Here is a 25,961-nt window from a genome sequence, read left to right as displayed (position 1 = left end):
TTAAAAAAAATAAAATAAAATAAAATATGAGAAAGGTGTTGGATAGTACAAGACAAAACGCACAAGTCACTTTGGGGCACTGATTTTCGTTAGTGTATTTGATGGTAAGTTACTTAGAGACTGTAAACATGTGTAATCACAGAATACGTTCCAGTACAAGGGAATAGCATTTAATTAAAGATAAGAAAGAGTACTGTACATCACTGAAAAGCTGTATCTGTGTCCTACTTACCATCACAACACAAGGCTATTAATACACAATAAACAAGAAGTCATGTGTTCTGCTATGTGGAAAACAGCGATTTCCTTGGGAAAAATAATAATATGATACCAATAATATTACTTTTGCATTTATGTCTCACATGCATCTCCAAGTGGTTTATAAAGGTGTGTAATGATTGAAATACTTCTCCTAGTAATAAGAGAAAGGAGGCATAAAAGGTGTTCCTATAACCCTTAAAGGTCATGCAGGCAAGCTGTGGGACAGAAGCAAAAATGGAAGATTACCAAGGCTGAAAACCAGTTTTCTTAACTGCTAAAAACCCATCTCCCAATAGCACCTCTACCTCTCCTTTTAAACAACAGCAATATTAAAATGTCATGTGATTACTCAGTATTAGGTTCCTGAGCTGTACAAGAAGAGGGTCAGTTTGAGTATGTTCCCCCAATATCATATATGGTTTGCAACTGTCCCTGCACACCCTTGAATTTGCCTGTGTTTCACTCCCTTGCTTCTTACCCATAGCCTGTGCTATAACCCAGGCTGCCTGAAGATGACATGGAATGCAAAAGGACTGAAGGTTTATGACAGCCCACTGGAAATGTTTTCTGAAGATCATACAACAGCAGTGCAAGGTAACCAAAACCACTGTCTGCTCAGAGAAGAGGAAGGAAAAAGGCAGTCTAGAAAATACTCTGATTTTGGAGGGACAAATCAAGCCACAGAAAAGCAGTGCACAAATTCTCAATTTGGGGGTTACCTGATACTTAAATCAGTGGTTGTTAGGTACTTAAAGAATTCTTGAGGTTCTGTTGCCAATTTGATCAAGTCAGGATTTACCATACAACAGTTTATGTCCCAGGTCACTAGGAGATGTGGGTTCAGAGGCCATACTCCAGCAGATACTTTGGACAATTCAGATCTAGAAACACAAGAGGAAATATAGGGGAAGTAAAAGTCAGCCACAGTACAACAGCACACAGCAGTTGGCACCAAGGTTTTAAAAATACAGATCCCATCCCCAATCTTCACACTAAAGAAATGGAAATGGAAACAAAGTTCTAAAAGCTAGAAGCAGGTAGAGGTCAACAGCAACATGTAATGGCAGGGAGCTGAAAAACTCTGATCCCTTCATCAAAAGCAGCCTCAAAAGCAAGGACCAAAATAGAACCTACTTGTGGTCACAAAGTTGAGGGGCTGCATTTGAATAGTGGCTCCCCTGTCTCTGTGTCTTTGTGTAATGATGTTGCAGCTACTGAGAAGACGAAGCTCTCTGCTGCTGCTCAGAGCCTCCACACCAAAGCCCAGGAATGTTTTTTGAAATCTATTTTTTAAACATATATATGTATATCTATAGATATACATATGCTCATTCTATCTTTTGTGAATTTTCTTATGCCCCTTCAGAGTTACAGATAATTGCACTGCCTTCCACTGCATTGTTCAAGAATTCAATAGATACTTTCCCAAATAGTATTTTTTAAGAGAGCAAGTTAGTGCCTATAAGCAAAGCAAACAATCATCTACCGAAGTACCTACCTCCGTTCTTCTGATTCAGGTTAAGACAAATCTTTCCAAATGGCAATGGCCTTGTGTATCAAGTGCCATTTGAAACATGACCCTTCCTGGACTTTCCCTGGTAGAGAAGGTGTCACATGTTGAATCTTAGCTGGGACAGCGCATAAGTGGATTTTGTTTTACTGAATCTATGTAGATGAGATCAGCCTCTAAACTGAGATTTTTAAAAGAGTCACTCTTTTTTTCTGTATTCAAATTTTAGTTGAGATACTGAGCTCAAACTAGTTATCCAGAAGCAGAAGTATACTGGTAGGGAGAAGGAAAGAGACAAAGACGAAAGCAGGTGTCATTTTAAGCATAATAGTAAGTCCTCTTGCTTTTCAGATTATTCATGTGTTTGCAGAATCAGGGCCTTAGACTAAAGTACACCCAAGGCCATGTTTCCCTGTGTGCACAGCGATGAGCACACTACCAGCGTTTGCCATGCAAAGGAGCACATCGAATAAGAATAAAACTGTGCCAACAAAATCCCCCTCACCCCATGCGCAAATTAAATTCATGATGAGCAGGCCTGAGGGAGGGAAGCAGCAGTGGAGGCCTGGCATGCCATGTTAAACTGAATCTCCCTTCTGCCTACTCCTCCACCTCTCTCTTTTCCTCCTCCTCGCCATGTGGCATCCTACTCTCCTGCTGCTTGCCTGCTACGCCTCTGCATCCCCTCCATGAAGCACTGTATGGTAGCAGTAGCAGCAGCAGGAGCACGCTGCCAGTCCCTGCCTAATCATCCCCCACCGTGCCCTCCAGGAAGACCTGCTCACCCCTTCAACTTCCTGTCCCACTAAACATCACACAGCTAATTGGGGGGGGGAATCAAGCACTACCACCACAGCCAGGACACTTAGGCACCTTCTGGGCCCACTGCAGCTGAGGACACAGGTGTTAGGCAGCTGATGGATGTTCTGTCCACTCAAAGCCCCCACTAAGGTGGTTGTTGCTGCCACACATGCAATTGTTCAGGCAGTCTGGAAAGGAATCTCAAAAAACAGCCTCTATGAGGCATGTGGACCCTGTCCTTTGCAGCAGCTCACTGGGCTATTGAACTGTTCTGTGCTTTTTTTCAGGGTAAAGCCTCACTGAGTGACTTTTCAGGGCGGATTTCACTGTGGTTAACCCTGTGCTGGTCACTCATGGCCATAGGTGTTGCTTTATCATTCTATATTACCGCCGTGTGGCTTGGGCAGTTCCTGGTAGTGGTGGGTGAACTTCGCTGAACTTATTCACATTTCCTTTTGACAACAGGGAAAGTCGGAGGAGGAGGCATAGGACTAGCAGGAGGGGAGGTAAGGTGCTCTGGACTGTAGGTACGGGCCAGCAACACCTGTGATAATACTTTCACCTCTGACAAAGCAAGCCTTATCTCTGAACTGAAGTACAGCATATCTCTTGCTGCAGGATGGACATTGTTCTGAGATGACCAACCCATGCAAATCAATTTACAGTTTCAGCATGATACATTCTGATGATATTATAAGGATATAAAATATGAACACAGTAAAACAACTGGGCCTAAAAACCTCTGTGTACATCAACTTTCCACAGATAAAGCCTGCAGATACTCTCAGATCTGTATACACCTATTTCTGGTGTTTGCAGAAGGACTTTCAAACCCACTGAGGAGGGTTGGGCACGTCTGTGTGCTCTGCACAGGCAGCTTCTGCCTGTTGGCAGCCATGGTGGGCAAGCACTGCTTTTCCCATCACAAGGTTGGACAGTCCTGCTGGAGATGCAGGGCCTGCCAACTCAGCCACACACCCTTCCAAACCCAAACTGCTGAGATGTGTGACCTTACAAACTCAGCGTAGCAGTGGGTTGGGGATCTCTTCATTGTGTGATGCAAACCTGCCCTAGAAGCTGCAGTCACAGCCTTGCTACTGTTTCATTGCTGCCACCTTCAGATTTTATTAAGATTTGGGATTTTTTTGATGTGAAAAAAAGTTCACAGTTAAAAAAAGAGCTTTTCCTAACTGCAGAGGGAAAAAAAAATAAAAAGAAAATTTAAATGTGCCAAAAGCCCAAACTGTGCCAACCAAAAGTCTCAGCATTGCAGAGAGAAAAAAATAAAGGACACTTTACTAAACACAATAAAAGGAACTAAACCAGCAAATGCTTCTTCAGTCACATGCACAGGGCTCAGTCTTACCTCATGAGTCAAGAGTGCCTGTGGTTACCATCTTGCTCTTTTCTATCAACTTGGGCTTCATCTGCTTTTGAGAGCATGAACCTGAAACTGTTCCCAGCTGGCCACATCTACCAAGGCATAAATTTGCAGAGCTGGGGGTCTCTGGCTAACAAAACTCATCATCTGGGACACAGCAATTCAGAGCACAGTAAAAGCCTGTTGGGTTGTGTGAGAGGTAAAACTTCAGCCATGCTCCTCTCATCTATGAGAAGTCAGTGGGTGGGATTTGGTGCAGGAAAGCAGATGGGAGGCCCAGGGCTGGCCCAACATTGACCTTGCTTTGGCTTCTCTAGCCACTTGCATTGCATGGTACTGTGCAAAAGCGTCTGCTGCTCCCTGATACAGTGCACGTGCTTGCACTCTGCTGGTACTGCTTGGATTTAACTGTACATCACCACAGGCATATTCCTGTGTGCTTGAGGTCTTAATTTTTCTGATGAATATGTTGAAATGTTTAGATTCCCCATAGAGGCTCATTTGGTGGCCATTTGGGACATTTGGTATTCAAATTGCATGTCTTTGGGACATGTGCAATTCAAACCTTTCAACTCTGCCCATTGCTCTTTAGTGCTTGGATTAGTTGGTTTGAAGGCTAGAGGCCACTTGCATAATGCAAGCACCAGAACCTCACCCAGGCTTTCCAGCAACTAAACCATTTGTACTGTAGAAAGCCACCCCGTCTTGACTTAAGGACAAATCCAAAATAACCAACCCTAAGTGAATTGCTTCAATGAGATGTTGCTTCCCATATTAAAAAGTTAGTGCACCTTATTGCCAACCTGCATTTGTCCAGTTTCAGCTTCCAACACACTGATCTGTGCTAGGACAGAGAAATGAATCCTTTTCCCAATATTGGTCATTCCCAATTTCTGGTCATGAAATTTCTGAACTTTCTCTTCAATAAATCATTTGTGGTGTCTTCAATAAAAGGTGCAGAATTCAGAATCCAAATCACCTCCTTACCTCTCTTCTAAACCTTTTCCAGATAGCATGAAATTACACAAGGCTTCCTTTACAGTGCTAAAAAGAAACAAAACTGGTATTCTCACCTCATTTACAGAGCCAAAGAAATCAGTCATCAGGAACCAAAATAGATTTATTGTGCATAAGAAACCTAGAAATCTTGTTGTATTTATTTAGATGGACCAATGAAGGAAGGACATCCAAAATCCATTTTAGAACCAGAGCTGTGCTATAACCAGTCTTCATCAAAGGCAGGTTTACTGAGGAGGATAAAAAGGCTCAACCCTCATCCTCCCTAATTAGCTCTAATCAGTGAGAGATATTCCTGCCACGGGCTAAAGGAATTGCCACATCTCTACAGAGCCCTCATATCCTTATCACTGTTGCCTCCCATGCTGTTGGTTTCACTGTATTTAGCCTCATTCTCCCTCTCCTTTGGTTATCATCTTCACTTCAAACCAGAGGATGCCCAGTATTTTTCTGTTCACATTGAAACAGGTATCAACCAAGAACTTATGAGCTTTGAAGGCCCTTCTGAGGTATTAATTACATTTTTAAAAGACACATAGATTCTTTTCAAAGTATTGAAGTATTGCTGGTCAGAGCATGAGGCTGGGACTCATGAGAGGCAGAACTACCACTATCAACATCAACATTTACTTTAACAAACTTATCCTTTTTTCTCTCCCCTAGATTCTAGCCTAAATATTATGTGGAGCAGAATGCAGTAATGTCCTCAGTATACAAGAAACTGATTTGTGCTGTGCAGGCACTTTCTGCATGGGATTGTCTTCTTGGATCTTGCTTGTACTTTGCCTGCATAAAAAATTTGCAGTTCCCCATTGCATAATATTGTGAAGTGTAACTTTTTAAAGAAAATTAAGGCAACTGTATTTTTATCTACAGTTGCTGCACAGATGTCTTGTCTCAAGCTGTACCTCAAAAGTTGCATTTACAAAAAATACGTGTTTAAATATATGTTTTATGCTTTACCTAGTATGTAGTGGAATAAAAAAGTAGATATTCAATGAAACCATCTTTTAAAGCTAGGTCATCAATGCTGTCTAATATCTACTGGAGAGAATGTCCAGCTTAAAATCTCTTCTTATTTCTGTCTTGCTATTTCCCATCAATTCTCACAAACTGTTTAACACAGGTCAGCTGAGTTATTTTGATAGTTAGAGACAAACTTCACATTGGTAAGGTTTTGTTACTCATTTTCATTAAAAGAAGGGCAGAGCTGACTTCTCGGAAAGTTCAGCTGTCAGGAAGTGATGATTATCGTGTAAGTTATCTTTCATTTACTGATATTTTATTGATAATTCTAGCATGTCAGTTACTTTGAAATATATAGATACCTGCATAGGAAGTGACAGATATTTATACATCCTGATGCCAAACAAAGAGGCAGTTGGTCCCACTGTGATTGCGCTTGAGCTCATGTAGATGGAATTACTTCAGCTGTAGGATGGCACCACTGGTTTTAGATTTCAACCCCATAGTCTGCAAGGAGATGTGTGAAAGCATGTGGCCATATGCCAAGTTCTCGGCACAGCAGGCAAACCACAAATTTAGCTATCTCTTAAAAATACAAGCTGAAGAAATAATTTTTGATGATTATATAAATTAGCAGTGCAAGGTCTACTGTAAAATATATAATGCACTTTCTGAAACAGGGACTTAGAAGCTTTGGACCTGATCCATCTCTGTCTGATACCTTTCACAGGCATTCAAGCATGTCCGAAACTGAGGACCCAAAGCTACCAGGTCAGGGTAAAATATTTTATCTCCCCTTTACCCTTTACACACAACGCACAGGAACATGCAGTCAGGAGGTCTCTGATCACAATGCAGACAATGTCTGGGCCAGATTCTCTGGGCAATGTTATCTTTTCTGACATGGTACAGGGAACAGAGCTATGCCCTTTAGTCTTGTTTGAATCCTGGATGTGGCCCACAGAGACTGTCTGTCTCCTCATAAAAGCAGAGGGTATGGAGGGTTTGTACTGTGACCGGCGGAAAGCTGTGCACTGCCCCATGCTCTGCCCTGGGTGGTGATCTTGAATGTCAACTGTTATAAACTCTGAGCAATAACATCTCTTGTTTCACAGATTTATTATCAACAGCCTGCATTGCCCATTGACCTCAAGGTGGTTTTATTGTACATCACCATGATGTGGTCACATATCTCCAGGTTAGAATGAATTGCTTCTTATCACTGCTTTCAACGACATCACAGCTTCATGATCCAGCTGCCTCTGACCTGGCTGTTGATGTAAGGACAGACGTGGGGCCTGAAGGCTGGTGGCCACAGTCTGACAGGTGTGTAGACTCCTTAAGTCCTTCCTGCTGCTGAAGCCATGCTGTTGGGTATCTGGAAGGCATTCCTCTTTTTAATTCCTTAGGGAGCTGCAGGATTGAAGCAAATGTTTTGTTTCTTTACCTCTCTTGCATCTTTGCCCTTGCCAGGCATTTTTCTTTTCAACCTCTCTTGTCGTTTCACGATAGAGCTCCCACACTGGCCCTCGCTGCCTGCATTATTGGTAGGCTGCTCCCTCCTGCTCACTGCCTTTCTTTGCTGTGTTGGTTTGACCTTTCCCTGGGATGGCTAGCTATTCCCTTGATATCTGGAGGTGTTTCTCTAGGGCTAGATCCCCTCTTTTTATACATTTTTGTAAGAGGGACTCATGTCCTACAGATGATCTTGGTTCCATTTAGGGAGTGTATAACATCTCCAGAGCTATAGATTTTCCAGCTCTGCAAGGCAGGTGTCTATCTCAGCTCCTGCTTTTTGAGGTGGGGTAAAAGATACAATATTTCTCCAGAGCCTCATTCTGTCTGCAGGGTCATGATTCTAATCAAACACCTTTATCAGCTATTCCAGTGTTTCAGGCATTATTCCTGGCAATAGCATCTCACTTGCTTCTTGTCCTTTAATTCCCAGTGAGACAGTAAAAATCTTTACCTTCATTTTCTCATCTTTATCTCTCACGGTCAGCTCTGCTTACAGACTTGGTTCTGGCTTTCCTGCTATTATACAGGGGTTTGGGGGGTGTGGGGAGGGTGTCTACCTTCACATTACTAGTTTGCTCTCTTTCTCTCTGTGCTCTGTAAACTTGCTTTTCCTTGCTTGCTCTGGGTTCACTACCTAGGTTCATGTGCCACATGCTGTATGGTCCCATGAGAGGGCTATAGTACTTCTAGGTGTGGCTCTCTATTAAGACAGTTTCTTTGTTTATGCCGATACGCCGCAGACACTGGCTTCCTGGTGCTGATAAACACTTCTGTCCTGCAATTCTTGTTTCCCTGTCATGTTCCCAGGAGTAGGTCAGAAGTGTCCGGCCGGGCATCATCCACCATAGTACCCTGAGCTGCTGCCAGGTGGGATGGGACATGCAGGGACAGTAACTAACTCCTTTGTGCTTTCGCTCTCATCTTGAGCACAGTAAGGGATCAAGACCTTTACCAGCCAGCAGGATAAAACTGGACAGACATCATGGGACTGCCTAGATGCAATTGGCAGGACTTGTGCGCTTGCACACACACATTGGCAGGCTTTGAACTCTGTCATACCTGGAGAGAAAGAGACACAGTGCAATTCATCTTAGCCTAAAATGCATCCAAAGAATTAGTCCACAAAAAAATGCTGGTTTTCGTCCTTTCTTCATCAAAAGAGTAGAGTATCTCCAGCATGGAGATAGCATGAGGTGAGAGTGTTTAGGAAAGAGGGAAGCTCAGAGAAATGACCATGGGAAGAATATTGATTTTGCTTTGTTTTGCTGGGGGAAGGATAATAATAAATTGTTCTTTTATACTTAGAAAAGGGGGAAACTGCTGTTTACTGCAAATATTCAGGGTCCAGATCTTCTCTACTGCAGCCTTTGATGTAGCTGCTACTTACCTTTACTCAGTGCAGCTCTCCCAGTATAAGAGCAGCAAGAGAATAGAGAATCAGGACATGTATTTTAAAAAAAATAAATTAAGAAATAGATGAATGCAAAGCCTTGCACTCCTGGTGTTAATGGAAGGCTTCTTTGTATTTAGTACCTTGTAGAAAATTTGTCCAAGAGCAATTCACCAAATGTAAATATTGCCCCCTACTAGTACTGCCAAGATCAATGAGAAGCTGGATTATCTGCCTCATAAGTGCTGCCATTTACGTTAGATCAATGCTGGGGCTGGTTACGTGTATGCACCTGATTTTCCAGTAGTTTTTTGGGGTTTGTTTGTTGGTTTTTTTAATTTCAATTCAGTGAATGCAATGCCGATGAAAGCTCTCAGGTTGAGGTCTCTGAAACTGAAGTCATCTGGTTATCTGCAGACCAGACTTGGGTGTGGCACCATCCAATTCCTGAGGTGTTTCCAGGAGACACCCCCTAAGTAGCTACAATCTGATACCGTCTGGGCAGTTGGTCAGTCTGAGAAAGATACTTACATGAGTGAAAACTGCAGAATGTGTTTGTACCCCAAAGTTTCCTCACTCATCTTAATAAGCTGCAGAGCTTGTTCCTCACTGTTCATCTAAGCTTAGGTTCTCATTGCTGCATCAGATTTTTTGGTGAACTCTATAAAGAAGTGGAAATTCATTTTCATTGCATACCCACACATTTTTATTCATTTTCCACAAACATTTATAGAGGAAATGTTTTTGTTTCCTCCTTCCAAGAGCGTTCCCAGAAACTCTTACAGTATCTACCAAGAAAGTTGCACCCTGATCCAGCATAGCAATTAAGCATGTGCTTAAAATTATAAACTATCCCACTGACTGAAGCACACTGCCAGAACCAGGACATCTTTCTCCTGTCCTGAGTTTTCATTCTATGATTATAAATTATCAAAGTAAGTGAAGACAAGGCAGTGACATAGTGTAGGCTTACACCACAAGTACACAACCATTATCCTGCACAACCAGGCCCAGAAACAGCTAGTTGGGGCCTGGAAAGCACATTTGTTCTTTACATTACTTCCAGATCCAAATTTTCATGTCCACTTAGCACTGTCCCCCCTGTTCTCCAGCTGGACCCGGTGAACTTTGCTCAAGCACCCCTGGATTGGCACAGCCCCCACGCACATGCCCACAAACTCCCTGCAACCCCAGAACTTTCCTAGGGGAGTTTCCTACATATAGACCAGAGGGAGATCAGCACCTATTCTTTGGGAAAATTGCTGTGAGATGGGATCCCTACAGCTTCAGCACGGCCACAGCAACATTTTTGAGCAGCTCAGGATGGAGACGGTGGTGCCAAAGCTTTACAGGAAATCTGCACTACGTGGAGCAAAACTGGTTCAGGACACCCTGAGGAGCCTTAAAGCAATATGACATTTTGTCAAATTTAATCCAATTCCACATATTTTGCCAGCTCTTCCAAACTTTGTTGTCCTACGATTCTGGCAACTCTTCCTTGTCTACCCTTACAAAACAGGATCAGCTTTCAAAGAGAAATGTGCCCAAGCAAAATCTGCATCTTCCTTGCCAGCAATTATGGGAACATTTTCCATCTCTTTGCCTTTCTGCAAGAGCCTTCTCTCTCCCGTTTAGAATAGACTTTATAGGACATTCAGTCCTTCAACCTGACCTCCTCCAGAAGGACTTACTAGCTAAGGAATTTCCTGAGTTTTCTCTTTGTGAAGCTGAATCTCCTTCTAGAAAATGAGCACGGTTTGTAAAATGAGGTTTTACTTATTGCTGAGACAAAATATCCATCTTCCATAACATGGATGAAGAGGTGGTTGCTCTGACCAGGGTAAAAGACTCAAATAACCCTCATACCTCCTTTGGCTTGGTATATACTGTCCGAGTATTTGTCCTGAGAATCTGAGAACTAAGGCCACTGTTTTCACAATATAGCAGCAACACTGAAGATCCAATGAACCAATGCTCTTGTAATAGTTTGTATTTATAGTGCTTTTCCTTGCAGAGGTTTTTTCCTTCAAATCCCATTGGTGAAGGGATTAGGTGGGGTGAGGGGAGTGATAACTATTCAAGAAAGTAAGAATATACATCTGTGAGTCATCACTTATCTTAAAAGACCAGTCCTGAGAGCAGAGTGCTATAGAAATGTCTATTTTAGTCCAATTAAAAAAAAAAAAAGGTTTGGAGAAGTGAACATTTCTGCACAGATTGTCACTACTTTGTGAATACTCACTGAAAAAGCCACGAATCTGGTACAGCTCTACTGCAGACAACTTTGGAGGAAAGCTTATTCTCCGGCCGTGAATTATGCACAGATAATTATACTGTTCTTTTTTGGCAGCCCACTCTGTGGTTCCCATCTTGGCACATCATCTTCTGTTCCAAGTTGCACACCCATTAGCTCAAGCCTGAGCGCCCTTCCCTGGGTCACACGCACAACACCCTCTGAAAGAGTGGAACCATGATGACAATTTGTCAGATATGATAACTAACAAATTAGTGCCTCGCATCGCCGTCAACGTTTGGGGTTTCTGATACAGTGCATGTAGGCATTCATTAGGCATGTTTGACAGAGGGTGGGAGGGGAGAGGTTGTTTTGTCTTCCTTCACTTTTAATTCTGACAATTGCAAATACGCTGCAGGCTTCTCAGCTCATACGCTCATTGCACTATCCTGGCTAAATCCTACTGAGGAGAAGAAATGAGCTCTCTTGGGTGACCACTCCAGTGTGTAGGAGTGAAGCATCCTTTTCATATTCTGTCAGCGCTACAGCAAAAGCAAAAATCTTTCAAAACATCCTTCATGTATATATTCAGATTCCTTATACTTTAGGAACATAAGATCATTGGAGATGTCCTAGTTCTAACAAGTATTGTGGAAATACATTGTCAAAGCCTTTTAAAATGTTCCCTTAGTTACCTCATCTTAAGAGGCAGCCGAGTTTTCAGCAGCTGTGAGATACTGTAGTCAGCCACAACTGCTACAATTTGTTGCAGCTCAGCCTTCTGGAATAATTCCTGTCAATGAATCATTATGGATTAGGCCACACTTAAAAGGTTAATTTATATACAACTGCTGGAGCTTGTATTGACCCTTCTTACACTGGTCTAAGGCGCTGAATGTTTTATTGCCTCTCTGTATAAACAAAAGTTCCAGATAACTGCATATCCCTGACAAGATGTGCTTAACTCTTTCAGCGATGGATGGCATCTCTGAGACAGCTCTGCCCCGGACAACACCAGGAGGAGCGTGTTTGGTGACATATCAACACCTTCTGCTTGGGGTTACCAGTGTGTTTGCAAAGGTAGTCACATCACATCATGGCAATGCCAAACTGGATTTTGTAGTTTTGTAACCCTGATAAAAATATAAGAAAGGAAAGCTGTGCAGGGAGAGCTGAAATTTTTCATTAGAGGAAATGGTGGGATTTGAGGGATACGTTTATTGTTTGTTGCTCTCACTTTTGCCTGGAGGAAGGAACTGTGCGCCTGAGAGGTTGTCCATTTCTTTCCAAGTCTATCACTTTTTCAGTGAAAACATGACTCATCCTTACACACCCCATGTCACCTGATGTGTGCTCAGCCACCACACAGGTAGGTTTTAGAAACTTAAGTGTTATTGGTGAGTAACGTTTACCATGTCCTGGACATTTCTCCACTCCTTAGCCACAAGACGGTGGGTAGTGTTTAGGTACCCAAGGTATGCTTTAATCCTCCAACATACCTGGTGCTAGCATGGCTTGGAAAACCAGTAAGAAGACACTGCCATAGAAGTTTCACAGAGGTTTAAATGCCTGCAGTTGCTCTGCACAGTAGAGATGGTGTTTGCAATCCATCATGGCCCAACCATATGTTATGGGAGCACAGGCTGACCTCAACCATCTTCTGTGTGCGTCAGCTGCTGCAGTGCTGCAACCTGATCCTCCCCTCAGAAATGCCTGTCGGTACTGCAGCTGGGTCCTCCACCATCCTGAAACCACTGCAGCAGAAAAATCAGGTGAGAGACTCCCTGGGCTGCATTCACCATGGGCATTTCAGGTTTCCAGATGCTACTGAAACCTGCAACCACATCCCAGATGAAGTACCACTTGTTGTAAGGTCTGTCCTGCAGCTTTTTGTGCTACACTGTTTGGGATTCCTCAGCGCGCCTTAGCATCCTGTGCCTTACACGACACCTGATTTCACTATGTTATTGCATCCATCCACCATGCCTGCTTTCAGCTATCCCTTCCTTGCTCAGGCAACTGCTACCTGCATGTGAAAACATTTTCCTTGCTGATGCTCCTCTTCCCAAGGTTTGAGAGGCAAAGACATGGGGTGCATACCTTTGTCAGTTTTTTCTTAGATGGAGAGGTCTAGTTCTTCTGAAACCATTTCAGTCCATGGTTGCCAGAAATATTTCCATCATCTCTTCCTTCTGAGATGGGCTAGGATCACAGCTATGTCTACAATTTTTTTACAGCTTAAAACTTTTTTTGGCAGGAAAAGGCCATCACCTCCTCCTCACAGAGCAATACCAGAAATCACGGTGTTGGTGTACAGTGAATATTGTTGCTGCTATGGGTTCTGTGACAGCTAGGTGCCGAGGTCCCCAAACTCCTGTAAGACAGGCATTTCAGGGTTAGTCCAAGGAGCTTGTAAGCCAGTCTATCCATCTCTGCATATCTGGGCAGTGCTGCCACAATCAGCCTGGTTTCCTGGGGTGCTAAGAAGTGTTCATGGCCATCTGCAGATGTACAGCTTGGAGCTAAAACTGAAATAGTCTTAACATACAGCACCTTTGGGCTACTCAGGTTAAACTGGGTTATCTTATCAGCACTCATAAACCCTACCCTTACATATCTAACAGTAGTCCTACCTTCTGCCAAGACAGTAGAGCATTGTTCTCCTCCAGGTACGAAGGATAGAAGCAAGACCTCTGTCTCCCCTTCCCATGTACCCAGAAAGCCCAAAGATACAAGGACCTGCTGTAAAATACTAATACCACCTATCACACAGAGCCTGCCCTCTTGTCCCCACAAGCATCCTGAACATATACAAAAAGGTTTTTTATCTCTCCAAAAGAAACATTTTCCCAAGCCCTATGCTAAGAACTTTCCCTCCTTCATCTCTGATATTACTAGAGGGGTAAGGAGCCTTTTCTGCCGATGTCACACATCAGTACCATGTAGTAGAAGGCCCTAAGCACCAAAAAAGCACCAAACCTCCCTGGGCAGGTTATCAGTACCTCTTTGATGCTGTTTGCCGCTGTATCACTCCCCTATTTAGAGATTCTGTGTCTCCTCCATGCTCAAGGGAGGCTGCAACCCAGTGCTGTCCTTGTGTATCCATGCATGCAAACAGAGAAAATCAGAAACCTAAGGGACCTTCCCATGTCCTCAGATGCAAGGAGGTGTCACACACTTTATACTGAAATGTTCATTTGATATTAACTGTTCACTTAGTTTAGATTAAACCTGCCAACTTGGCTTAGAAATAAATGCAATACTAATCTGGGCAACAACAAAACCAACTCAGTGTGCCCAGGGTGTCCTGTTGTGGTACCTTGCTATTGTCCCTAGCAAGGCTGGATGGGCTGGTGGTTGGGACAAGCACTGAGGTGTTTTGTCATGGGAGTGTGACTGGGCAAACACAAAAGTTCCTCTTGATGCTGCTGCTGTTTCTGTATCTGCCTCTCTGGGTAGTGGGGGCACAAGTTGCCTGTTGGGGTCAGTTTTGCTGTGGGAGGGTTCACCCACCGCTTGTTGCCACATCCATGCCCGTCTCTTGGTTGCTGGAAGTGATTTATGATGCAGTGGTTTTTTTTTTCTGAAAACAGAGGTATTCCTGCTAGGAAGCGGAAATAGGCCTTACTCCTGCACCAAAAAAGCAGATAAGGATCCATCTCTATTTGAAATTGGGGACTGCTTTAGAAGCCTAAAGCAGGTCATCATTCTCTCATAAAAACTATGTAGAAAGAAGAAAAAGTCTCCTCCCATATCCCCTGGATAGAGTTGCAACACAGAAGGGAAGGTTTGCTTTCCTCTTCCCATCCTGCCTGAGCTCAAGGCCAGGTTTCCCCTGAGAAGAGGCACAATCCGCTGTATTCCGTTTCCACCAGCAAGACTTCTCTTGCGGAAGCCCTTCCACTTGTTGTAGATAATAAAATATTTATTTGCCCAGAGATTTGGACCTCTCTTCCTTATTTCACATTAGCGCGTTAATCGCTGGCAGCAGAGTAAGTCTCTCTCCCCCTCATCATGTGCGGGTGCTCTCCTCCTTCACTTCAATGGATATTTATTTTTCGTATAAAGTAGACTAACTGGAAAACCAGAGTATCTGATTACCTGGGGGCAGTGCACTGTGCTGAGATGATGTGCAGCGAGCAGGCAAAGAGTTTGAAGGGTGGTCTCTGCTTCCCATTTTAAATGGCGTGGTTGCCATGGGGTAAGATGGGATACCTCTATGTCTCAGCAGCCGCCTTAACCCAAATACAGTGGGCATCTAAATAGTTTCAAATGTAATTCTTCTCCCTGAAAGGACTTCCTCTAATGTAAACTCCTTTGATGGGACTGAAGTCACAGTTGTCTAATATCCAACATTTTTCCTTAAAAATGGCATGGAGCTTAGGGATGATGAAAACCCAAAGCCACAACCACCTTCTTATCTCTGTCCACTTAGATGATACCTCTTTTCAAAACAGAGAAATTTCTAGCACATTTTTCATTCTGACATGGACCTCTTTCCAGGGAATTGCAGGGGTTTTGTCTGAAAATTTCTTTCATTGAATTCTTGAGTCCAAGACTGGGGGGGGGGGGGAAAAGAAGTACTCAAAGATCATTCTGAAATTGCTTGGCATTTGTGACCTTGAAAATAAACAGGAACCTCACTGTATTATGAATGCTGTGTTCTCCTTCATACCAAAAAAATCTTAGAAAGGTATATACATGAGGGAACAATTACAAATGGAAGCAAGATCACCGTTTGCCTCCTAAAAAATCTTTCAAACTTTGACAGAGGGCAAGTCCTACCCCTTATCACCCTTCCCTAAGAAATCAACCGTTGCAACTACTTTGAAAGTTGGCTGTACCTACAATGCTACTGAGAGCATTTTCCCAACATTGCAAGAAAAATTGTCATGACAACATATTATTAATAACTAAATCTGCTGCTGTTCTTCCTCTGTGGCACCAAAATGCTAGAAACTACTTAAAGTAGGAAAGATAATAATCTGTTTAATAAACATGTTTTATTGTGGAAGACAGTGCTTCTAAACCTTTTCTAGTTGAAGAATCACCTAATTTGTATTTAAAAAAAAAAAAAAAAGACAAGAAGAACTTTGGGAAACAAGTTCATTTATTTTTGTCAATCTCTTTTGTTTCAGCATTTGTGAGTGGGAGAAAGCATATATTGAATAATTTATGTTTATTTTTGCAATATGCCTCTGACCAGGACCAGAGTGTTGGCTCCTGCGCTGAATAGTGAAGACTGTGTGGCTTGGGCAGGAGGATGGTTTGATGATGAGAATTTGTGATGCTTTTTGCTTCAGTTACTGGGTCCAGCGTAGCCTTGGTTTGTAACTACCCACCTCTGACTGCTGCTCTCAATAAACCACTTGCTACCTCAGACATGACCAGTTCTGGGATTGGTTTAGCTAAAGCTCCATAAGCCGGAATGCTGTAAGGTGCTTCTTTTCAGTGTAGACCAGCAAAGCTATGACTCCTGTTAATGACTGATCACCTATGCAAATCTCACCTAATCTTGGTCTGTGCACCAGGAAGTGTGCTGATGTCCACCTGCAGCTCCAACCTCTGACGTACTCAGGGCATGAGAGCACTACCTCTGTGTAAGCATCCCTGTTGCTAACTAGTGGCTGCAGAAGTCATCTGGGGCTTACACAGAGAGGCACACTTCTCCCCACGCCAGGCACCCTTTCAGAGTAGGACTGAAGCAGGCTGGCAGGGTGTGAGACAGCAGTTTGCACAGTTATCGTTCAACCTGCACCTACATTGTGAATGAATATATGCCCTCAGGTCTACAGAGAGCAATATACAACCTTTCTTTTAAAAAATATGTTCTATTGGAAAGCGTTTAGTGGAGTACAAAGCCAGTAACTGGGTGTGTCTGTTGAAACTCTGAGTCATTTCTCAAGTCCACTCCAAAGCCAATTTGAGTCCTAACGGGCAAAGGAGCAGTTAAGCAATTACTGCACACTGCAGTCCACACTGCTGATAAAAGAGAAGGGGTCAGGTTGTCAAATCTTAGGGAAATGTCCATTCCCATTTTGATATTAATCAGCAGGGTTAAGGTTTTAATTCACACCCTTGTCGATTTTGTTGCAATAGGATGTAAAATAAAATTGGATACAGATTCATTTCAGTCAATCCAAGTTATAATTATTGGTCAAAAGTCACAACGCCAGACACATTTATTGTTAGTTATCTCAGTAATCTTTAACCTTCCATGGCAAAAGATCTCCAAAGAGAAACAGAAAATAAACAAGGGTTGGGCATTAAAACATAATGACTCAACTGAACCTGCACTAGCCTAAGACACTATTTTCCCTTCTTTTGTTTTAAATGTCCTTTCAAGCTTGTAAAGCAAGCTCGACATCTGTATCAGGACACAAGAGGTGTTTAACTTAACAGTGATCTTGTCCATGGAGCATCTGTGGAAGTGTTAGGTTCTCTGAAATTCATGACGCTTGGCCAATGAAAACCAAAAGCATCCCCTATCACTGTGTGATAACTTCACACATTGCTTAAAAGTCTGGTTTGAACTGAAGATGTTAATTAATCTGTGCATAAATTCCAGCCTCTTTGTTAGGTACTGAAAGGGTAGATGCTTCAGATATCATGCAAAAAGCTCTGAAAAAGTGCATATCACTGTACCGAATTCATATGCCACTTGATATTATGTGCACCAGAGCACATAAGGTATGTCCAGAGAGAGATCACTCACCTATTCTTTAAATATGCAAGCGGAATCATGAACTGTCATTGGCACAAACTGAACTAGACAGCACTCTGCCAGAAAAGGCAGATGAGCTTGAGTTTAAGGCTCTAAGGAGACCTAGGTTGAAACCTTAGCACTAACTTTCTGTTTGACCACATCTCAATTAATTACTCAGAAAATCTCTTCAAAGTGATGTGAGACCTTTGAGTGAGGGAACATGTAAGAGCAAGGTGATACAAAGTGTATCTAAACACAACACTGGGGGAAAAAAGAGCTGTGTGAAAACATGATGTCATTTCACAGGGATTGATTTCAATTTGGTCTGCAAAGGAATTACACAACCATATTTTGGTTTGAATTTTGGGGTTCAAAAAAATCCAGTTTTGGCCCTAACACTATGGCAATCAGTAGCATTACTGAAACACTTGCGAAGAAGATGTTCAAACTATTTAATGAACCAAGTCTGTGGTACACAAATTTGCAAGACCTAAGAGAATGTATGTTGGGTTTTTTTGTTTTTTGATAGGTGTTTTGTGTGTTTTGAGTTATTTGTTTGGATTTTTTTGGTGGGGGAGGAGGTATTTGGTTTTGTTTGCTGTTTTGTTTTTTTTTTTTTCTTGGAATGAATCACCTACTTTCCCCTGGTTTTGAATTGACACCATGAGAGAGTACTTTTGGCAGGTTTTTTAATCCAAACCTGTGAGTCCTTCTAGCTCCTAAACACTGTGGAAATAGTTTTAGAAATTCAGGCAGATTAGAAAGAGAGAAAAGGAGAGTGCAAGGGAAAGAAAAAGAGAAATTTCTCAAAGGGTTAGCAAATCTCAGGAAACGTGGCCTTTTGACAAACATGGTCTGAGTTCCAAGTTTGCACTGAAACCCGAAGCTAGGCAAGTTGCTTGTGATTTGGGGCTCTGCTATGAACATTTTGCACAGCTCTAGCTAAAAGAATCTGTCCTGCTGTGCTGCACTCTGTGCCCTGTGTGCAGTGCATTTGTCACTGTGCAGAACAGAGGAGGGGAGTACAGATCAAAGGCGTCAGAGAAAGATGGTCTCAGCAGCATTTGAGGATCAAGGTGCCCCTTAAAGTTTTTGTGGTTTTCTATTTGTTGTTAAACATTTTTATTTGGGGGCAGATGGGGGGGGGGGGGAGAAGCGAAGAGGAATCTGCTGCCCTCTAGTTCTGTGTGTTACTGATCATTTCTGCCCGTAGCACACTGCACCTTGTTATCAATTACTACCCTAGCACCCATATAGAAATACATTTGTGATCATCACATACAGAAAATCAATCTGACTCCTTTCTGGATAAACCCTTGTCTCCTGGAGCAGACCAGCTCTAGAAGCCCATTTCTAAAACTGTGTTTGTGATGCTGCAAGTGAAGGATTTGGATTAATTTCTGTTGCCCTGCTTATATGCAGAGATCTTCAGGCAATCAGAAACATCACCTGCAAATCTTCCTGACAGTACAATTTTGCCTGTAGCTATGAGGTTCAATCATACACAACACGTCTTCCTTCTATTCTCATTGCTCTTAGAACAGTGCTGGGCACATTTTCTATTTGCATTATGCCTAATACATAGACTCAGCATTAGGCATTGTTTGTAAGTCTATCATTATCTTTGTTCATATTGACATCAAAAGCTTCCTTCATGTGTGTGTCTATGAGCTCGGTGAAGCCTCTCTATCAATCAATCAAACAACCAGGCAATCAATCAAAGTACAAGTATCTGAAGCTAAATACAACAAGAGAGCATGTCAGGCAGGTACCTGGCTTCTAATTAGGACTAGGTATTATTCTAATTTCTCTGACTTGTTCTGTACTTCATAGGACCTGGGGATGTACTTTGTCATTAACATGTCAATAAAGCAATACAAATGAGGCTGGAGGGAAATATCAGCTGCCCGCACCACAGTGTCAGCCCCGTCTCTGATGCATTCTTTTGCTGGGGGGGGGTGGGAGGGGGAAATGCACTTTCAGACGTAGTTGATCAAAGAAATATCACATACAATAGATTTTCTTTTCTTTACTCCAGTGGCTGGGTGGCCCATTGCAATTGATTGAATTTTGTGAATTAAGTGAATAATGACAACGAGGTTGTGTTACAAAAGCTAGGATGCCAGATTCTGCATCCCTTACGCCAGTGTCGTTTGGGAATAATTCCACTGACAGCAATGGAGTTACACTAGATTTCTTCTGAGGCTGCTTGCATCTGGCCTGCCTTGGGTTTTTGCTGGCTGTAATTTAGTTTAATTATTTATGCTAACCCTTTGTACCATACTTTAAATGTGCTATGATATATTTTCTGAAGGTAGAGAAAATTTAGTAATATAGGTCATTGCTGCAACGTCAGTGCTATTAAATCTTTGGAGAGAAGAGATCCCACTGCTTATGGTGTGAAAATGATGAGGTATGAAGATTAGCATACAGTAAGAAAAAACATTCAACTGTAAAAGCAGGGGGAAAAACAATTCCTCTTCACATCTCTGTTATTTGTAAATAGCAAAAACATCTTATTTCTATTTTTCCTAATGTGATATTTGCAAAATAGAAAAAAAAATAAGAAAGAAAATTTAGGGATCCTGAAAACACCTGAAAACATATGTCTGTAACTAAGAGTATCCATCTAAAAACTCTTTCCATGACAATGTACTTTCCCTCACCCTTGCAAATTTCTCTGCTGCACTGATGACAATGAAAAAAAAAGCAAAATAATATGAGAAAAAATAGCTTTGATGACTGTAGAACCTGGATAAGCAGAAATACTGTGCTTAGTAAATTATCAATCTTTATTCTTAGGTGGTTGCATAACTCAGATAACTTTAAGGAAGAGCTGTTCTCTTCGTGAGATTTAGGGATTGTTTAATGCATGAATGAGCTGCTGCCATCTTCTGACTTTTCTGAGTTCTGCAAATTAAAAAAAAATTCTACTGTAATCAAGTGCCCTGGGGAAAATACTTGTAGTGTTAGAACTTGGAGACACATAGGATTTCTTTAATAATTTTTAAATATGATTAAGTACTTCAGGTAATACATACAGAAAGACTAAAATTAGAGTATGGATATATTGGTGCTCTGCCATGAAGAGAAACAGATGAGAACACTTTGCCTGAAAAATGCAATTTCTCACAAACTTAGACCCTAATTTGCTTCTCTAGAGCCATATGGATGACCCTACTAAACCACAGGGCAAGGCCCATGTATAAATGGGGTGAAAATGTGACTTAATGAGTTGGAGGTGATACTGAGATTAGGATGCCATTTGACAATGCAAGATCCGAACAAAGGCTCATATCTTGTTTTTTTCAAAATAAAATGTCTGGCTAAGAAAAGTCTTGGATTTAAGCAAATCAGTTTCAGTTTTTTAACGTAACTCTTCAGCTTTAAAGAGGCCAAGATGGAATCTCAGTTGTGAGCATCCACAGCTTTGAATGCATTTGAAATGGGAGGCCAAATTCTGCACTTTGAATCCTTTTGAATATCAGTGCCCTTTTTCCTGTTACTGTTTTGAGGTTTTCTTGGTGCAGCGTTTGCTCATGGAGGCTGGATATATATTTCTATTCATTTTTTTATCAGCTGCTCATCTACCATCTACCATCAGGGAAATTCAGGACCCTTTTAAATTTAACAGTTATTGTGAGAAATAAAGACATTATGGGCTACTTAATGTGAACTGTGACTACTACCTGGCATATTAAATGCTTCTGGATTGCCTTCTCCTTCCTTATGGACCTGATTCAGATAGGATTGTCTGAAGAAAGGCTCTGTGCTGAGTCTGAAGACTGGCTATTCACATGTTTCAGGAAGAGACGGGAGGATTTATCTGTGGAAAAAGTAGGCTTTGAGAAAGAAACTTTAGGTCCAAGATTAGGTCATTTTTGTCTCCTATGTCTCACTTATGCTCAGCACCGGACATTCTGAAGGCTTACAGTTGATTTTGGAGAGGTCTCTGCACTGAGCCCATAGGTCTGGGTATCTGGACACTGATTTTGGTACCTGACAGAGTGGCGGCCCACCAGACAGCCTCTGCCATTATGCCACCAGACCCCAACAGTAGAGGCACCCAGCCTGGGTGAGAACATTCTGTGAACAGTCATCTTGCTTTGGGAAACAGCCATTTACAGGAAATCCCCTTGGAGCTCAACATGCATCCAAAAGGGAAATGCCATGGATAATTTAATAAACCCAGCAATTCACTGAAGCTGTGACCATAGTCCTAAGAAGCAAACTATATGTCAAGAATCACAGATACAAACATTATCTGATCAGAGAGCTTTCCTTTCATTCTCTCTTTTGGGTGTACCTCTCTCCTCTTTAATTTCTTTGGCTCTGAGGGAGAAGAACAAGTTGACAAAGTATGTTCTGATCTGCAAACCAATAAGAGTCAAAGGACATAACATATCTCTCTCTCATGTGCTCTTTTCAGCACCAGAAGCCGCCCAAATCATACAGAGATGACATGGCTTTCAGTGGTACTATCATACCAGTGCTGGTGCATATTCTCAAGTGAGTTGGGTGGAAATGGAAGATTCCCTTTGCCATGTGAATGGGTAGGTAGACCAGGATCCAGAGCAGGTACCAGACAGCAGGTACTCAAGGATACTTCTGTAAGAGGAGGGAGAAATCCCAGTCCAGACAGTTCCTCTGATAGTGGAGCTTTTCATGGTTGCAACCAGAAGCAGTTCCTTGTTCCAGGGACATAGGAAAGGCCCAAAACCTCCTCAGAGGGATCTCCACTCCCCGCAGCATCTGACCCTGTCAAGCCAGACCTGATCCAGCATCTCAGTTACCCACCCTGCCCTTTGCCTTTCAATTCAGCTGAAAAAGAGCAAAGCACTCTTCATCATGCCCTCGTGAGGGTGGCTGGGAGCCCCTGGAGGCACAGTGACCCGCGCTTACCCTGGCAGCTTGCACCATCATGCCTACATGGTATTTACAGCTCTCCTGTGCCAGCCCCACTGCCAGCTGTGAGAGTGCCAACATGCTTCCTTTCTATTGCCTGTGGAGAGCCACGAGACAAGAAGGCTTCTGCCTGTGTGTTGAACTAGTGTTGGCTTATGAAGTATATTTGACATCCAAAGGCCAGCTGTGCTCCATTCCATTCCTGAGATCTCGAGCCGGTGAATGAAATGAATGAAATGTAAGCGCTGCTTTATTAGCTTCTTTTATGTAGTCACCTCGGGCTGCACAGGTGTGCTAGGAGCTGTTGGGATGTTAGATGTGTGCGCTCGGTACGTGGTTAAACGATGCGGAGGCATTTCATCTCAGAAGCATGGGACGAGGGAAAGAAGAGCTCCCCAGCCCATTAGCCTGTTCAGAAAGACCATAGACCTGAGCCTTGAGGAGGTATAAGGATGAAATAGTGACCACGTGTGGCTGTCAAAAACACTCTCCTTATCCCTGGCTAAATTGCAGGGTGGATAAATATGCTTTATAATCTATACTTCATACTTCATAAATTTGCATTCTCTCTATATGTTCCAAAAGAAATTAGCATCCTAGTCTTAGTGTGTTAAAGTACTGGCAGTTCTGCCTGAAACACCTGTACCTGGGAGGGATATCAGGTCTATCAGGACACATATATTTATCTCAGGGATGCCTGCAGATTTTCTGTGCAGCATTGCTCTTTGGAAAAAAATCTTCCAAATACTCTAACAGTTTTCCAAATTATCCTCAGTTAGGAAAGGTGTTTCCATGACACTATAAATCCTAACCCCCAAAATCCTTGAGGAGGATTTCACATTATTAGATGCTACTTCTAAGGGATGAACGTGACAGTTTTTCCATATGCTGGTTCCCATTTCCCTCAATCACCTCTCCTCTCTTATGCTATTAAACTGAAGATCCAATTTTTTTTGTCATTCTCCCCAGGAATGTGCACATCTGCAGCCATCTCCACAGCTTCCCGAAGTGTCTTCTTGCTTGATGAGGAAAATTTCCATAGTACCCCCATGAAAATTTGTCTCCACTTGCCCAAGACATTTACCTTTCATGATACTACCTGTATTTATTGCCTGTGAAAGAAAAGAAATTAGAAGGAAAGTACACTAAAAGTTGGTGTTTCTTCCTTAACCTCATGAGTTTTCCCTGAAAAATGTTTTGAATCATGGCCATTGCATTAATATATTGAGCCTTCCTAAAGAAAGTTGGCAAGGCCTTGTGGTGATTTGCAGCCCTTGTTTGTCAACATACAAAGTCTGGCCTGCAAGACTAAGGAATAGGTGGACAACCTTGTGTATTAGAGCTTACATGCTTACAACCTCCACGAGTGACCAAGGTTGGCATAACATCTGATGAACGTAGTCATGTGGAGCCTGGGTGGCACAGAGACCCAGGAGCCTGGAGTGGCCACAGGTCTCACTCATTTGGGCCAGTTCAGAAGCAGATTCTGCCAAGGACAGTGCAGTGATATGCCAGCTTTGCTTTCCTTGTTCTTATCTCCAAGAGTAATTCTGATACCAGGAAAAAGTCTTTCCTCCACTGAAGAAAACAAAATTTAAATATCTCTCAAGTTCCTCTGTTTTGCCTTCTTATCAAACTCTCATTCCTGTTCACCCAAAAGAAAAAAAAGTTCTACTTTCTAACAATGGAAAATGGCTGGTCTTTAATCTACCCCACAGGCAGCTGCTTTCCAAACACAGTAGTCACTGCCACATTTATCTGCAAACTGCTCATCCTGAATTTCAGTGCTCAGGGCACTCTGGGTGCTCAGAGTCCTGTCACTGCACAAACTCTCTGACCCAACTCTAGACTGACAGAAGTTTCACTGGGAGAAAGCTCTTTGCCCCAGTGTTTTTGCACATGGAGGTGGGACATAACACAGGCAAAGCATATACTTTTGGTGCAGAATTCATTTGGTGACCCTTTAGGAATTGCTGTGAATAAATACTAATTCAGAATTGCCAAAGCAGTAAAACTGGAAAATGAGGAGACATTGCATAATGCAGCAGGAAATTTTTAAATTTTTTTAAATGTTCAATTGCTTATTTTGTTCCTTGAGAAAGTCTTTTACTGAAAGGGAGGTTAACTTAGATGTGATTGAATAACCCCGGGTGATGTGTGTGTATATATGTATATATATATATATATATGTCTGTGTGTGTGCGTATACTATAAATAAAGACCTCAAAGATGAATATGTGTTTCTTTTTCCAGAAGATATTCCACAGTTGAAGTCTCTTTTCACAGATCCCACCTACATCATAGTGTCACTCATTTATTTACCTCCATTTGGAATTAATGTATATTTGGAATATCTTCAAACATAACTTATATAGGAGGTTGTCCAGCAGAGACAGGCTGAATATTTGTTGTAATTATTTGGTTTTGATGACTACAACTCAATTAGTGTATTAAATGCTGTGGTAAGTGGAAAGGAATTCCACACTCTCGAGCACTAAGTACTTGGCTAGAAATGGCTTGAACCTACATGGTGCAGCGTTGGCGTTAGAAGTGTGTTGAATCAAATTTAATTCTTGTCTTGGAAATCTAGAGATATGCAGGCTTTACCCACTCTTACTTTCCACGGAAGAAAGCAGAAGTGCATTAAGATTCTGACTAGCATATCTCATGGACATTTTGCTCTAGAATAAATTGAACCTGATTTTTAACTCAGGGATCTCTTCCTTTGTAATGCTGGTACGAGGACAGCAAAAAGGTGCATGGTGCTTTGGCAGCAGAGGACCATCTTGCTCTTGCTGGTCTTGGCTTTGTCTTCCATGGCTGAGAAAGAGCTCAGCATCATGTCAGTCTAGTTTCAGTTCCAGAACAACAAAAGCCAGGGAGTCCAAGGCTCAGAGCTGTCAGCCATTCTTTATCTAAGAGGCTGAAATAACAGTCTGGATTTTGGGGGGAGCGGTTATTTGAGAAAATAGTTGAGTCTTGACATTTCCCTTGATGTTCATCCAGCAGAAAAACAAAGATCATGGAAGACAATGTATTTTTGATAATCTGTGCACTGCTGCAGAGTTTCATACCAACTGCATTGTCTTCACTAGGCTTTTAACCAGACTCAAGCTGCATATTATAAATTAATTGGTCAAAGGATGTGGAGGGAGACTGTAAACATCAGAAGTGGTAACCTTGGACCAGCAAATGTACATACTGTTCTCTAGCTTTTCCTGAAACTCCAGGGTCCTCTGGGTGGGCAAAGCGATCTACTTTTCAATGACCCCA

The 25,961-nt window shown here is 42.2% G+C and overlaps 1 long non-coding RNA gene across 1 annotated transcript; it reads right to left on the bottom strand.

Moving 5' to 3' along the window:
• Nucleotides 1–21,605, bottom strand: LOC113944773. Its single transcript, XR_003526790.1, has 3 exons — nt 21,473–21,605; nt 981–1,142; nt 1–476 (listed from the first exon to the last, which is right to left on the bottom strand). It is a non-coding gene; the product is annotated as an uncharacterized LOC113944773 (long non-coding RNA).
• Between the last annotated feature and the right edge of the window lie 4,356 nt (nt 21,606–25,961).

The sequence above is a fragment of the Corapipo altera genome, unplaced genomic scaffold, assembly GCF_003945725.1.
Source record: "Corapipo altera isolate COAL_440 unplaced genomic scaffold, ASM394572v1 23, whole genome shotgun sequence".
NCBI lineage: Eukaryota > Metazoa > Chordata > Aves > Passeriformes > Pipridae > Corapipo > Corapipo altera.
The sequence above is the reverse complement of the archived record's forward strand: the minus strand, read 5'-3'. Positions and strand labels throughout refer to the sequence as shown.